This window comes from Callorhinus ursinus, unplaced genomic scaffold, assembly GCF_003265705.2.
Source record: "Callorhinus ursinus isolate GAN/ISIS: 27379988/994484 unplaced genomic scaffold, GSC_fseal_2.0 scaffold18, whole genome shotgun sequence".
Taxonomy (NCBI): Eukaryota; Metazoa; Chordata; class Mammalia; order Carnivora; family Otariidae; genus Callorhinus; species Callorhinus ursinus.
Window position 1 is genome coordinate 1,132,431 of NW_027397080.1, and position 14,853 is coordinate 1,147,283.

Genomic DNA, 14,853 nt, shown 5'->3' on the forward strand with positions numbered 1-14,853 from the left:
CGCCCAGCTCCCGCAGGCTGGCTGGGCAGGCGTTTCAGTCGCTCGCGGCCGCGGAGCTCAGCGGAGTTTCCCCTTCCTTTTCTGGCTCGCGGTTGGGATCCTCCTGGCCCCGCCAAACGGACGGGGGGAACGGTCCCGACTGCGAGGCCATGGCAGTAGCCTCCTCGTCCTTCGCTGCCGCTAGTTCCGCCGAGTCGCCGGCCTCTGCGCGAGGGACCCCCACCACCTCCGCAGGCTAAGAGCCTCTGCCGCTTCCGAGCTGTGAGGGCTACTATGCTCCCACTTTGCTGCTGCCTCCGCCTCCCGCCCGCGCCGGCACCCCTCTGGCTGCTCAGTCCCGCCTCAGGTAACGCCAAGAGAGCGCATAGGGCACAAGCCCGGGGCGCCCCGGCCCGCGCGCGCGGCTCCTTACACCGCCGCGGCTCCGAGCATTGGCGCTAGGGTCTCTCAGCACCGACAGGACCCCTTCGCTTCCCACGGTCCTCCTCTGAGCGGCTGGGGGATACTCCTCGATCCCTTTCCCTTCCCTTTTCACTTTCCTCAGGGTCCCGGGACAGCCCCCACCCCTACCCCCGCTTCCTCGCCTCAGAGGCCGGGAACCCATTAGAAGCTCCTTCGTGTCAGGGACCTGGTCCTTGACTCTTCTCACGGACTTTTCTCACTTCAGACACTCAGGAAGCCCTCATTTTCTCGGAGAACACTTGTTTCAGATAGCTCCAACTCCACACAGAGCCTCCCTCGTCCCTCAGAGATCTGGACTCCTTCACTTTACTTCCCTCAAACCTCCTCTTACCTGGAAACTTTCCCCTTCTACGCTGAAGTACTCTGCCCTCACCTCCCACCCCTCCCCAAGACACTACCGCGTCCCTCTCTTTTCCCTCCTCCTGTCATCCTTATTCTCCCCATCCTTCCTTTTCCCTCTTCTGTCTTTTACACTTCACTTGGAAGACTCTGGACTAAGCCAGGATTTAGATTTAGCTAGAAATGAAACCCATGTTTGTCTGATTTAAAGACCTTTCCGTTTATAACTCTGAGAAAAGCTTGCTGAAGAATTTGGACTTTGCTCTATAGGTATGGGGAGCCACTGAAGGTTTTGTAAGCAGGAGTTTGGTATGATTGATTATCTCTGGTGAGCATGTGGAGGAAGAATTGAAAGTGCAGACAGTGTTGAGGCAGAAAGCCTAGGTAGGCAGGAAAGGAGTGCGCTAATCCAGGTCAGAGGGGATGAACTGGAATAGTGGTAGGAAAATGAAGAGGATGGCGAGCACCTCCAGGAGGTTTCAATTCCATGAAGTTTCCAGAGTTGAGAGGGTTAGTGGAGGTTTCTGACTTCGTTGGTGGGATGCATTGGTAGTGTTAATTGTAATAGGGAACACAAAGAAGCAGTTTTGAGGAAAGGTAATGAATTTCGTTTTGGACATACTTAATTTGAGGTGTTTTTCAGATATCACTGTGGTTTGCTGGAAATTTGGGTATGAAAATTGGGAGTGAGGTTGGAACTGAATACCTAAATTTGAGGGTCAACAGAGAATATAAAACAGGGATATTTGAAGATTTAGTATGGGATGGTAATACTGAAAGAGAAAAGGGCTGTGGGCCAGAAGGAACATCATTGTTTGAAGGGTAATAGACACTGAGAAAGAGAGGTTAAAGGAATGGGACAAGAATAAGAACAGAATAGCATTATAATAGAGACCAAAGGAAGAAGGGTTTCAATATGGGAGGGGATGACCATCACTGTTAGGTGCTGCAAAGCTCAAGTAGAATGATGATTAGAAAGAAACCACTGAATTTAGCAATTAGGAGATCACTTGTTTCCTCTGAAAGACACTTTGAATTGTGCAATGGTGGCAATGTGAGATGGATTGAGGAACAAATGGGAGGCAGTGAGGAAAATTACTCTTTCAGCAGGTGTGGTTGTGAAAGAGAGATGCTGGTAACGTTTTTATTGAGAATATACTCTATGTCAGGTACTGTAAAAATGCTTTATAGATCACACCAGCCTTGTGGTTTAGGTATCAGTATTCCTCTTTTACAACTGGGAAGATTGTAGGCAGGAATTTGAACTTTCCACTATGGCACGTGTGTGTGTGTGGGGGGGTATTTTTTTTTTTTTAGTATGGGTGAAACAGTTTTGTAGGTTGAGGGGAAATTTTATCTAGGAAATATGTTGGGCATTTCATTTTTTTTTTTTTTAAAGATTTTATTGGAGACAGAGATAGTGAGCGAGAGCATGAGCAGGGCCCCAGGGCATTTCATTCTTTTTTTTTTTTTTTTAAAGATTTTATTTATTTATTTGAGAGAGAGAGAGAATGAGAGATAGCAAGCACGAGAGGGAAGAGGGTCAGAGGGAGAAGCAGACTCCCTGCTGAGCAGGAAGCCCGATGTGTGGGACTCGATCCCGGGACTCCGGGATCATGACCTGAGCCGAAGGCAGTCGCTTAACCAACTGAGCCACCCAGGCGCCCGGGCATTTCATTCTTTGATACTAAAAGGATAGAAGTTAAGATGGATGATGTTGTGGTAGAAGGAAAAGAACATGCAGGAGTGTGACAGATGGTCTTATTTTCTTGATGTGATTAGTTATCTGTAGAGAAGTCAATTATTTCTGGAGACTAAAGGAACTATGGTGAGTATTAGGGCCATGGAAATCTTCAATGGAAAATGAAAATAGATTAAGGATAAAAAAAAAGATTGCTGACAACTTTGAGGGCCTAGTAAAAGTTAGAAATAATATATTTGTAATGGGGCCCAGTAGCATGGATCTTACACTTTCTCCAGCAGCCTAAGAGTGGGAGTGCAGAAAAGATGGTTGGGTTGATCCAGAATTGGAATATATAAGAAAGGAAGATAAAATGGAGAGTAACTTTACAATGCTAGTGATAGTGTGGGAGTTATGATGGAGTCTGAGAGTCCAAGCTGGGGTTTTAAGAAGTAAAATCTTCAGAAGGGCCAGTGTACTTGGAGAATAAGGAGACAATCAGAAATGTGGTTGAAGACCAGGTTCTTTAAGAAATACAGAATGGGGGGCACCTGGGTGGCTCAGTCGTTACACGTCTGCCTTCAGCTCAGGTCATGATCCTAGGGTCCTGGGATCGAGCCCCATGTCGGGCTCCCTGCTCTGCGGGAAGCCTGCTTCTCCCTCTCCTGCTCCCCCTGCTTGTGTTCCCTCTCTCGCTGTGTATCGCTCTGTCAAATAAATAAAATCTTAAAAAAAAAAAAAAGAAATACAGAATGTGAGGGGTGCCTTGCTGGCTCAGTGTGAGGAGGAGTATGCAGCTCTTGGGGTTGTGAGTTTGAGCCCCACAGTTGGTTTAGAGATTACTACAAAAAAATAAATATAGAATGGGACAACTGAGAGTTCATTATTTCAAGATAAAAAAAAACAAACAACAACAGGGTATAGGGGCGCCTGGGTGGCTCAGTCAGTTAAGCGTCTGCCTTCGGCTCAGGTCATTATCTTAGGGTCCTGGGATTGAGCCCTGCATCTGGCTCCCTGCTCAGTGGAGAGCCTGCTTCTCCCTCTCCCTCTGCAGCTCCCCCTGCTTGTGCTCTCTCTCTCTCTGTCAAATAAATAAATAAAATCTTAAAACAAAACAGGATATAACTGTTATAGTGCTGTTGAAGGGGAATGGAAGTAAAGGTTATTGAAGTAGTAGGAGGTTATGGGACTGTGAAGTATGTTGAATATGTCATTGGTATGGATGTCATAATTGCCTAGTATGATAGCAGGAAATGGAACAGAGGAGATACTGGATTCTATAGGTGGGGCTGCTCAGAACTGAGGGACCCAGGATTGAATTGGAAGTTCCTTGTTACTTGTTAGAAAGTAGTACTAGGGGACGCCTGGGTGGCTCAGTGGGTTAGGCACCAGCCTCCGGCTTGGGTCATGATCCCAGGGACTTGGGATCGAGTCCCACATCGGGAGCCTGCCTCTCCTCCTGCTTGTGCTGTCTCTCTCTCTCTCTCTCTCTCTCTGACAAATGAATAAATAAAATCTTAAAAAAAAGAAAGTAGTACTAGGTGATATAGATGTTTGTGTGAATTAATGTCAAGTTCCTGTGCCCTGGATCTATGATATCTTATTCTCTCATACAGATGTATAATGGGGATGGTCTCAAAAATCTTTCGGTGGGCCTATTCAGTTGTGTTTAAAAGTGTATATTTTGGGAGACTAAGCTAGGGACTCTACCCCAGAATCCCCAACAACATTTTGTGCTTATGTTAATTTTTTTTTAAAGTATTTATTTGTCAGAGAGAGAGCACGCACACACAAGCAGGGGGAGCGGCAGGCAGAGGGAGAAGCAGGTTCCCTGCTTAGCAAGGAGCCTGATGTGGGACTTGATCCCAGGACATTAGGATCATGACCTGAGTCCAAGGGAGACGCTTAACTGACTGAGCCACCCAAACGTCCCTGTGCTTATGTTAATTGTAAAAGGAAAATTACGTATTTACATGTACTCATTCCCTGGCTTATTTAGAGTAGAAAGCTGACTTGATTTAATGTTTTTTTTTTTCCCTATGTGAAAGTGTTTGTAGATATAGTCTTAGTGTTGTATACTTCATTGTTCAGCAAAGTGAACTTTGTGTTGGAATTTGAAATCAATGATAAAGGCCTTTATGAGAATTTCATCTCCTTCCAGTAAGTGAAGCCCGATTATTACAATGTATAGTGTGGGTGATGCTGAATGTTTTGGACCAACAATGTGTATTATACTATTTTCCAAGTCATCATATGGAGATGACTTCAGTGTGGTCTCATTAGTATTATTTTTGCTGAGCACTCAGAGTGGGTGGTTGTTTCAGTTAGAGGCCTACTTGTGATAATTTTTTAAGAAAATTTTAATTGCTTTTGGGGCGCCTGGGTGGCTCAGTCGTTAAGCGTCTGCCTTCAGCTCAGGTCATGATCCCAGGGTCCTGGGATGGAGCTCCTCATCAGGCTCCCTGCTCGGTGGGAAGCCTGCTTTGCCCTCTCCCGCTCCCCCTGCTTGTGTTCCCTCTCTCGCTGTGTCTCTCTCTGTCAAATAAATAAAATCTTTAAAAAAAAAAAAGAAAAACTTTTAGATTTAGATGTATTTTTATGTAGACAAATTTTTCTTTTTTATGTAGACAAATTTCTTAATCTTTTCTTTTATGGCTTTTGGATTTTGAGTCATAGTTAGAAAGGCCTTCTCCATTTTCATCCTTCACTTTTTATCTATCCAGTGGGAACAAGAAAACAATTATTTTGAAGGTCAAAGTACTTTGTGAAGTATAAACTGTAAATCATTATACAGATGAAATATGGTGTTATTTATTAATTTGTCTTCTGAATAAATTGTAGAGAGACTGTCATCTCTTCTGCATTAAGTGGAATACAATGACATAATTTTCTTTCTGCAGTGTGGAAAACTGGTGGTATTGATGTTGTGGTCATTGTTGTCCTCGGACAATTTGCATGGGATCTTTTTCAAAAGTAGGCACTATGGAAATCCTGAAGTATTTTTGCATACTTTAGTTTTGTTCTTTATATTATAATTCTTTTTTTAAATTAAATTTTATTTTTTTAAACATTTTTTTAAAATAATTTATTTGAGAGAGAGAGAAAGAGAAAGTGAGAATGAGTTGGGGGAGGGGAGAGGGAGAAGCAGGGAGCCTGATGCAGAGCTCGATCTGGGACTCCAGGATCATGACCTGAGCCTACGGCAGCGGCTCTACCAACTGAACCATGCAGGGTCCCCATATTAGGATTCTATAATTAGAATGTGATTAAAAGTTCTCAAAATTTGTTTTGCTTTCACATTAGCTATGATTCACAAATTTACACATTATTTACCATGGGTGTTGTATTTCTGCTGATGGGTAGGAATTTGTAATTTGGGAGGACACCTCACATATATGTGTGTGTGTGATTATAAAATTAATGCATTTTCATTAAGGTAGAATAGGAAAATAGAGGTGATTTTATTTATTTTTTTGCATTTTAATTTTTTATTATTTTTAATTTTTTATTATGTTAATCACCATACATTACATCATTAGTTCTTGATGCAGTGTTCCATGATTCATTGTTTGTGCATAACACCCAGTGCTCCACACAGAATGTGCCCTCTCTAATACCCATCACCAGGCTAACCCATCCCCTCACCCTCCTCCCCAATAGAGGTGATTTTAAAGGAAAAGATATAAATTATTCACATCTTCCCTAGAGTCTAAATTTTTTTTTTAAAAGATTTTATTTATTTATTTGACAGAGAGAGACACAGTGAGAGAGGGAACACAAGCAGGGGGAGTGGGAGGAGGAGAAGCAGGCTTCCTGCGGAGCAGGTAGCCCGATGCGGGGCATCAATCCCAGGACCCTGGGATCACGACCTGAGCCGAAGGCAGACGCTTAACGACTGAGCCACCCAGGCGTCCCCCTAGAGTCTAAATGTTAATGGCCAATTTTAACATTTTGGATGTATCCTTTCAGAATTCTTTTTGTGCTTTCTTTGTTTATGTCTGTATTGTCATCACCAACTCTCTAGGCCTTGGCAAAGTGCCTGGCCCCTAGTAGGTACTAAATAAATGTTTGTTGACTGAGTGAATGAAAAAATGAATATGCTTTTACATAGAAAGTATGGAATCTGAACGCCTACTTATTTTCATTTTCTTCTCTACTGTAAATTTTGATACGGTAGGATTGAAATTTATATGCCACAGTTCATTTGGAGGTGAGTAAGTTTGAGTCTAAGCCCTTATGGAGCTCATAGTCCAGTGAAAGAGACGGATAAACAATTGAAATACTGTGTAATTACGGTAACAGCAGAGATTTGTGCAAGGCATTATCAAAGCGCACACACACACACACACACACACACACACACAAGGAGATTGAAGGGTCAGAGGACACTTCCCACGTGAGATGATTACTGAGAGAGCTATGTAGAAGAGGTCAGGAAGAACATGCCAGGGAGAAAGAATATTGCCTGTATAGGCATTAAAGTGTGAGCAGAGCTCTACAAGTAATTCTCTTTGTCTAGAGTAGATTTTGTTTGTAGAAAGGAGTAGAGAGAGATGAGGCTAGTGATAAGGGACGAGGCCAAATAAGAAAGAGCCTTTCTATCACACACGAAGAGTTCTCAAAAGTTTACTCCCCTTGGAGAATAGATTGGAACCAGGTGCAAGAGTGGAGACAGGAAGACCAAGAAGACATTAACTGAGTATAACAGCTAGAATGAGGTGAGTATCACTTCAGCTGAGATAGGAAGGGAAGGCTACACTTGAAAGGTGGGTTAAGTCTGGGGTATAATTAGGCCAGTTTTAATAGAGCATAGTCTTTAAAAACCATACTAAGGGGGCACCTGGTTGGCTTACTTGGTTGGGCATCTGCCTTTGGCTCAGGTCCTGATCTCAGGGTCCTGGGATGGAGCCTCCCATTGGGCTTCCTACTTAGCTGGGAGTCTGTTTCTCCCTCTGCCCCTCCCCCCACTCATGCACTCTCTGTCTCTCTCTCACTCACTCTCTCCCTCTCAAATAAATGAATGAATATATGAATATAATTAAAAATTTTTTTAATCACTGACTATTCAATTTTTACATTTTTTGCCCTTCCCTCTTCCCATTTCACATATATCATAAATGTGGTCTAGGCTACTATTCTCATGTGGTCTAAGCTACTTTTGCAGGAGGGATGAAAAAATAGTTTTTAGTTCTACCTTTTTATCTTCATTTTTGAAATAAAAGTAATGCATGATCATTGTAAGAAACCACTGTGCTGAATGTATTCCATAAAAAAAATGAGTGTCTCATAAATACTTCCTCCACCAAGATGACAGTTTAGTGTATATATTCCTCTAAATTGTTTTCTAGGCATATACTCATTTAATTCTCATAATAACCCAGTGAGATACAGTTAATATTTATCTCTATTTTATAGATAAGAGGATATAATGTTCACTGTTACACTAAAAAAAAAAAATCCCACTAGTCAATCTATTTTGCAACTTGCTATTATCACTTTATAGTGAAACTTGGACATCTTTCTATGTTAGGTATAGAATTGACCTCATTCTTTTAATGACTGTATAATATTAAATTATACGGGTGTACAAATTATACGGGTGTACAATTTATTTAACCTATCCCTATTGATGGACATTTGGATTGTCTCTAGTTTTTTTTTTTTTTTAAAGGTTTTATTTATTTATTTGACAGACACAGCGAGAGAGGGAACATAGCAGGGGGAGTGGGAGAGGGAGAAGCAGGCTTCCCACTGAGCAGGGAGCCCGATGTGGGCCTCGATCCCAGGACCCTGGCATCATGACCTGAGCCGAAGGCAGATGCTTAACGACTGAGTCACCCTGGATTGTCTCTAGTTTTATCCTATTACTGATAATGACAGTGTGTAACTTAATACTCTCTTTTTTTTTTAAAGATTTTATTTATTTATTTGACAGAGAGAGACACAGCGAGAGAGGGAACACAAGCAGGGGGTGTGGGAGAGGGAGAAGCAGGCTTCCCGCGGAGCAGGGAGCCTGATGTGGGTCTTGATCCCAGGACCCTGGGATCATGACCTGAGCCGAAGGCAGACGCTTAACGACTGAGCCACCCAGGCGGCCCTAAGTTAATACTCATCTTTGTGTGCTTATCGTAGCTGTCAGTTTTAATGGGTATAAAATATTCCCTTTAGTGGAAATAATATGTTCGAGAAGGAAACAATGTTGAATGAAAGTATTTTTGGGGGAATATTTTTTTAAAGATTTTTTTATTTATTTGACAGAGAAAGAAGGAGAGCTTGAGCAGTGGGAGGGGCAGAAGCAGGGGGAGAAGTAGGCTCCCCACTGAGCAGGGAGCCCCGACGTGGGGCTTGATCCCAGGACCCTAGGACCATGACCTGAGCTGAAGGCAGACGCTTAGTGACTGAGCCACCCAGGTGTCCCTTAAATAAATAAAATCTTTTTATTTATTTTTATTTTTCTTTAAAGATTTTATTTATTTATTTGAGAGAGAGAGAGAGAATGAGAGAGAGAGAGCACGAGAGGGGGGAGGGTCAGAGGGAGAAGCAGACTCCCCGCTGAGCAGGGAGCCCGATGCGGGACTCGATCCTGGGACCCCAGGATCATGACCTGAGCTGAAGGCAGTCGCTTAATCAACTGAGCCACCCAGGCGCCCAAATAAATAAAATCTTAAAAAAAAAAGATTTATTTATTTTAGAGAGAGAGTGAATGAGTGCACAGGCAAAGCAGAGGGAGGGGAGGGGCAGAGGGAGAGGGAGAGAAAGAATCTCAGGCAGACCCTCCACTGAGTGCAGAGCCTGACACAGGGCTTGAGCTTACAACCCTGAGATCATGGCCTGAGCCAAAATCAAGAGTTGGACACCCAACTGACTGAGCCACCCAGGTGCCCCTGAATTATTATGTACTGTACTGTACTGTATTATGTACTATGTCTTACAATAAAGTAAGCTAGAGAAAAGAAAATATTATTAAGAAAGTCATAAGGAAGAGAAAATACATTTACAGTACTTCACCGTATGTATCAAAAATTCATTTATAAGTGGACCCATGCAGTTCAGAGGTGTTGTTCAAGGGTTGACTGTACTTTATTGCTAAAAATGCTAACCATCATCTCAGCTTTCAGGAAGTCATAATCTTTTTGCTGGTGGAGAGTCTTGCTTCGATGTTGATGGCCACTGCCTGATCAGCATGCTGGTTGCTGAAGGTTGAGGTGGCTGTGGCAATTTCTTAAAATAAGACAACAGTGAAGTTTGCCACATTGATTTTCTCTTACTTGCAGGAGTGATTCCTCAGTAGCATGTGACTCTGATAGCATTTTACCCACAGCAATACTTCTTTCCAAATTGGAGTCAGTCCTCTCAAAACCTGCAGCTGCTTTATCAACTAAGTTCATTTAATATTCTGAATCCTTTATTGTCATTTCAGCAATCTTCACAGCATCTTCAGGAGTAGATTCCATCCCAAGAAACCACTTTCTTTGCTCATCCGTAAAAAGGAAGTTTTATCATGAGATTTTAACAGTTCAGTCACATCTTCAGGTTCCACTTAAAAAAAATTTTTTTTTAGATTTATTTACTTATTTGAGAGAGAGAGAGAGAGAGAGAGAGAACAAGCATAAGCAGGGGGGTAGAGGAGGGGGGTAGAGGACAAAGGAAGAGGGAGAAGCAGACCCCCTGCTGAGCAGGGGGCCCGATCCCAGGACCCTGAGATCATGACCTGAGCTGAAGGCAGACGCTTTAACTGACTGAGCGACCCAGGTGCCCCTACTTCTTAAAGATTTTATTTATTTATTTATTTATTTATTTATTTATTTATTTATTTATTTATAAGATTTAACTTATTTGAGAGAGAACACGAGAGAGAGAGAGAGAGCAAGGACGAGGAGTGGGGAAGGACAGAGGGGGAGGGAGAGAAGTGGGGAGACTGACGGGAGGCTTGATCTCAGAACCCTGAGATCATGACCTGAGCCGAAGGGCAGATGCTTAACTGACTGAGCCACTCAGGCGCCCCTTCAGGCTCCACTTCTAATTCTAGTTTTCTTGTTATTTCCACCCTATCTGCAGTTACATCCTCCACTGATGTCTTTTTGTTTTATTAAAAGATTTTATTTATCTGAGAGAGACACAGCGAGAGAGGGAACACAAGCAGGGGGAATGGGAGGAGAGGGAGAAGCAGACTTCCCGCGGAGCAAGGAGCCCGATGTGGGACTCGATCCTAGGACCCTGGGATCATGACCTGAGCCGAAGGCAGACGCCTAACTGACTGAGCCACGCAGGCATTCCCCTATGCTTTTATTTCTTTGGAAAGATTATTATTTTTTTAAATTATTTTTTAAAAGATTTTATTTATTTATTTGACAGAGAGAGACATAGCAAGAGAGGGAACACAAGCAGGGGGAGTGGGAGAGGGAGAAGCAGGCTTCCCCGTGGACCAGGGAGCCCGATGTGAGGCTCGATCCCAGGACCCTGGGATCACGACCTGAGCCAAAGGCAGACGCTTAACGACTGAGCCACCCAGGCGCCCCTTGAAAGATTATTTTTGTAACAATTAGAACTTCCTAATAATAGGGGCACCTGGGTTGCCTTGTCAGTTAAGCCTCTGGCTCTTGATTTTGGCTCAGGTCGTGATCCCAGGGTCCTGGGATCGAGCCCCAAATTGGGCTCCCTGCTCCGCGGGGAAGCCTGCTTCTCCCTCTTCTACTCCCCCTGCTTGTGTTCCCTCTCTCACTATGTCTCTCTCTGTCAAATAAATAAATAAAATCTTTAAAAAAAAAAAAGAACTTTCTAATAATAGAACAAGCCATTGGAGGAATTATCGAGTTCTTTGTTAGCGGTGTTTTTTCAGTAGGCTGAGCTTACTCTTGCCTCTGTAGTGTTCAATCCAGGGGACACTTTTTTTCATATTATTTGAATATCTTGTGGCATTTGATATATCATTCCCAGCTTTGGCTTGTGTGACATACTTTCTCTTGGTTTTATTTTTACCTCTGTTTTGTGCTGTATATGTTGGTGTTCCCTTTACCTCTTATCTGATCTCACTTAAAGACATAAAGAAGGAGATTGGGCTTTGGCACATAATAGCAACTCAGTAAATATTAGCTATTACTCATATTCTCTACTTTGGGAAACTCTTTAGAATATTGGTAAGTGTAAATGGGTTTCAAGTCTGTATCTCCAGGCTAGTCCTCTCTTCTGAGCTCCAGTGTGTGTCTTCAGCTGCTTCCTCAATGTTGTCTCTTGGTATTTCTTCAGGCATCTCAAACTCCTCAATAAGACCAAGAGTGAATTTGAATCAATTCACAAATCTCCTTTTGGTGATGCCTACTCATTCCCCCAGTCACCCAAACCTGAAACAAGGGAAGGATTCTAGTTAAACTTGGAGTCATCCTAAGTACCTCTCATACCTCCTACTTCCATTTGGTCACCTTTTCAAAGTCCCACTTACCTTCTTTCCTAATTCTCTGTCTTAGACTGTTAGTGCTTTAATTAAGCCCTCCTTCTTTCTAATCTGTCATTAGCAATTATCACACTGTATTGTACTCATTGATTTACATGTGTCTTTCTGGGAGAGACTAAGCTCCTAGAGGGGTTGAGTCTGGTTTTATTTGGTTTTCTATATCCTTATCCCAGAGAGGCAGTAGAATAGTGATTAAGAGTACAGGCTTTGGATTTCAATTCTGACTCTGTGACTTCTTGGCTGTAAGAAGTGGACTACTTAATTAATTCCTTCGTATCTTTGTTTCCACATTTATAAAACGGGGATAATATCTATTTTATAGGGCTGGTATGAATATTAAACATATAAAGCACTTGTAAGACTGGATTGTAGTAAATACTCAGTAAATATTATAACACTTATCATAATGACTTGTACCTAGTGGGAACCCAATTAACATTTGAATAAGTTAACAGAGGGGTATTCCTGGATTGACCAAAAGATTGGACTAGTTAATCTAAATGCCTGTAGAACTTTCGTCCTAAGTTTCTGTTTTATGTCATGACGTAAGGCCTGGTAGATGGTAGTTAAAACAGCAGGTAAGATGTTTATCCAAAAGAGATAATAGTTGGGGCGCCTGGGTGGCTCAGTCGTTAAGCGTCTGCCTTCAGCTCAGGTCATGATCCCGGGGTCCTGGGATCAAGCCCCGCATCGGGCTCTCTGCTCCGCGGGAAGCCTGCTTCTCCCTCTCCCTCTCCCCCTGCTTGTGTTCCCTCTCTCACTGTGTCTCGCTCTCTCTCTGTCAAATAAATAAATAAAATCTTTAAAAAAAAAAAAACAAAACAAAAGAGATAATAGTTTTAAGAACTGGCTTTTGATCTGTCTGACACCAATATATGCCATTGTGTAATACATGGCTAATTAAATAGGGAATGCCAGTTTTTTTTTTAATTTTATTTTATTATGTATGTTAGTCACCATACATTACATCATTAGTTTTTGATGTAGTGTTCCATGATTCATTGTTTGCATATAATACCCAGTGCTCCATGCAATATGTGCCCTCCTTAATACCCATCACTGGGCTAACCCATCCCCCCACCCCCCAGGATGCCAGTTTTTATGTTAGATTGCCTTTAGTTTGAATGGAAACTGCAACTCATTATTTCACAGTAGGATGGCAAGTTCAGCAGTATTGCTTTTATTTTTAATTAGGCAGTCATCCTGAAATGTGTCTGTATTTGCTATGTTGGTCCACAGAAAGGATAGTAGCTGAGCAGACCTGTCATGTAGATTTGCCATGTGGTTGGTCTTGAAACATAGTTAATGCACTTGTCAGTATTCCTATTCTGGAAAATGGCCAGTTTTCTGGGTCACATCTTACCCATAACCAATCTTTGTTTTATTTTGAGTTTGCAAGTTTTTATGATAATAGAAAGAAAATAATATATGATTAGGATATTTTTTGTATTCTTTTTCTACTCTTTATACTCGGGGTATAAAAGTCCACTGAAATCTCAGCAATCCTTTTTAGTCACTTTGTGGGGCTTCATTACCAACTTTGTGCACACATGATTTTATATTTGATGGATATTGAAAGTTTTTGGTTGCTGGCTGACACTTTGCCATGTCCTGCCTGCTATTGGTTGATAGCTGTTCACTGCATTGCAGGATTTTATTTTCATCTCCACTATTGTGAAGTTTACTCTACTTTGTTCCTGTGAAATGAGAGGGTAAGAAACAACAAATCCTATATATTAGAATGGAAAAGAAAAATGATTGAGAGTTGACATATCTTCCCTGTCGGCTTGGCATCCATTCTTGAGACAGTCTGTCTATTTAAACCAATGCTAATTTTTATGTCTGTAGAATGTGATTAAATGACAGAAGGCTTGGGGCACTTGGGTGGTTCAGTTGGTTAAGCGTCCAACTCTTGATTTTGGCTCAGGTCCATGATCTCAGGGTTGTGAGATTAAGCCCCACATTGGGCTCCGTGCTCAGGGTGGAGTCCGCTTGAGATTCTCTCTCTCCCTCTCTCCCCCTCTCTCCCTCTGTCTTTCCCCCCTGCTTGCATGCTGTCTCTCTCTCTCAAATAAATAAATAAATTGATAAATATATCTTAAAAAAATCTTAAAAAATCAAAACAAAACACTGAAGGCTTTTGTTCCAGAGGCTGGTGGAGCTATCACTGTATATTCCTTAGCCTCTGTTGTCAAGGTAGAGTGGGGAATAGTAGTAGCTTTCTATCTAGCTAATATGCAAATCATTTTCACAGAAATTTAGCTGTTTTTCTGGAGATATATCTTAGTGGGAAGTGTTTAAATTCGGAACTACTGGATTTGAATCCCAAGTCTGTCACCAGTTGTTTGAGTTTGATCGAGTCTTTTAATCTGTGTCTAATTTTGTCCTCTTTAAATTGGAGATACCTACTTTGTATCATTGTCATAAATACTAGAGATAGCGTATGCAAAACACTTGATGAATGCATGGCCCATGGTGAATTGTGGCTGCAGTTATTTCCAGAAGCATTTCAGGTGTTAGTATGATCTAACTGGTAGTCCTAAAAAGGTTTCCTTGATTTTCTGGAAAGTCATTTGTGGAATTACTACTTTGAAAGATAAAATATATATCGCTTCTTGGCCTTTTGGCTAAGATCAAGTGTGAAAGATAAAATATATAATATTGGATATAGATTATTTAGCTCACTAACTCTTTTATTGGTGGCTTTTCAGATTACTTTCCCCAGTCAAAGCTTTTAATTGTATCTCCTTTGTGAAAAATAAATCAATTCCAGTATAAGTGAAAATTAGCCTTTTTATTTTTTTTTATTTTTTTTTTAAGATTTTATTTATTTGAGAGAGAGAATGAGAGAGAAAGCACATGAGATGGGGGGAGGGTCAGAGGGAGAAGCAGACTCCCTGCTGAGCAGGGAGCCCGATGC

The 14,853-nt window shown here is 41.9% G+C and overlaps 1 protein-coding gene and 1 pseudogene across 1 annotated transcript in view; both read left to right on the plus strand.

The window, feature by feature from the left end:
* Window positions 1–14,853, plus strand: part of TESK2 (testis associated actin remodelling kinase 2) — a 137,224-nt gene continuing 122,371 nt past the window's right edge. Inside the window, exon 1 of the mRNA XM_025855801.2 lies at window positions 1–346. The gene's annotated coding sequence lies outside the window, so the exon portion shown is untranslated. The remainder of the gene's footprint in view (window positions 347–14,853) is intronic.
* LOC112812448 (U2 spliceosomal RNA) lies at window positions 14,541–14,668 on the plus strand (annotated as a pseudogene).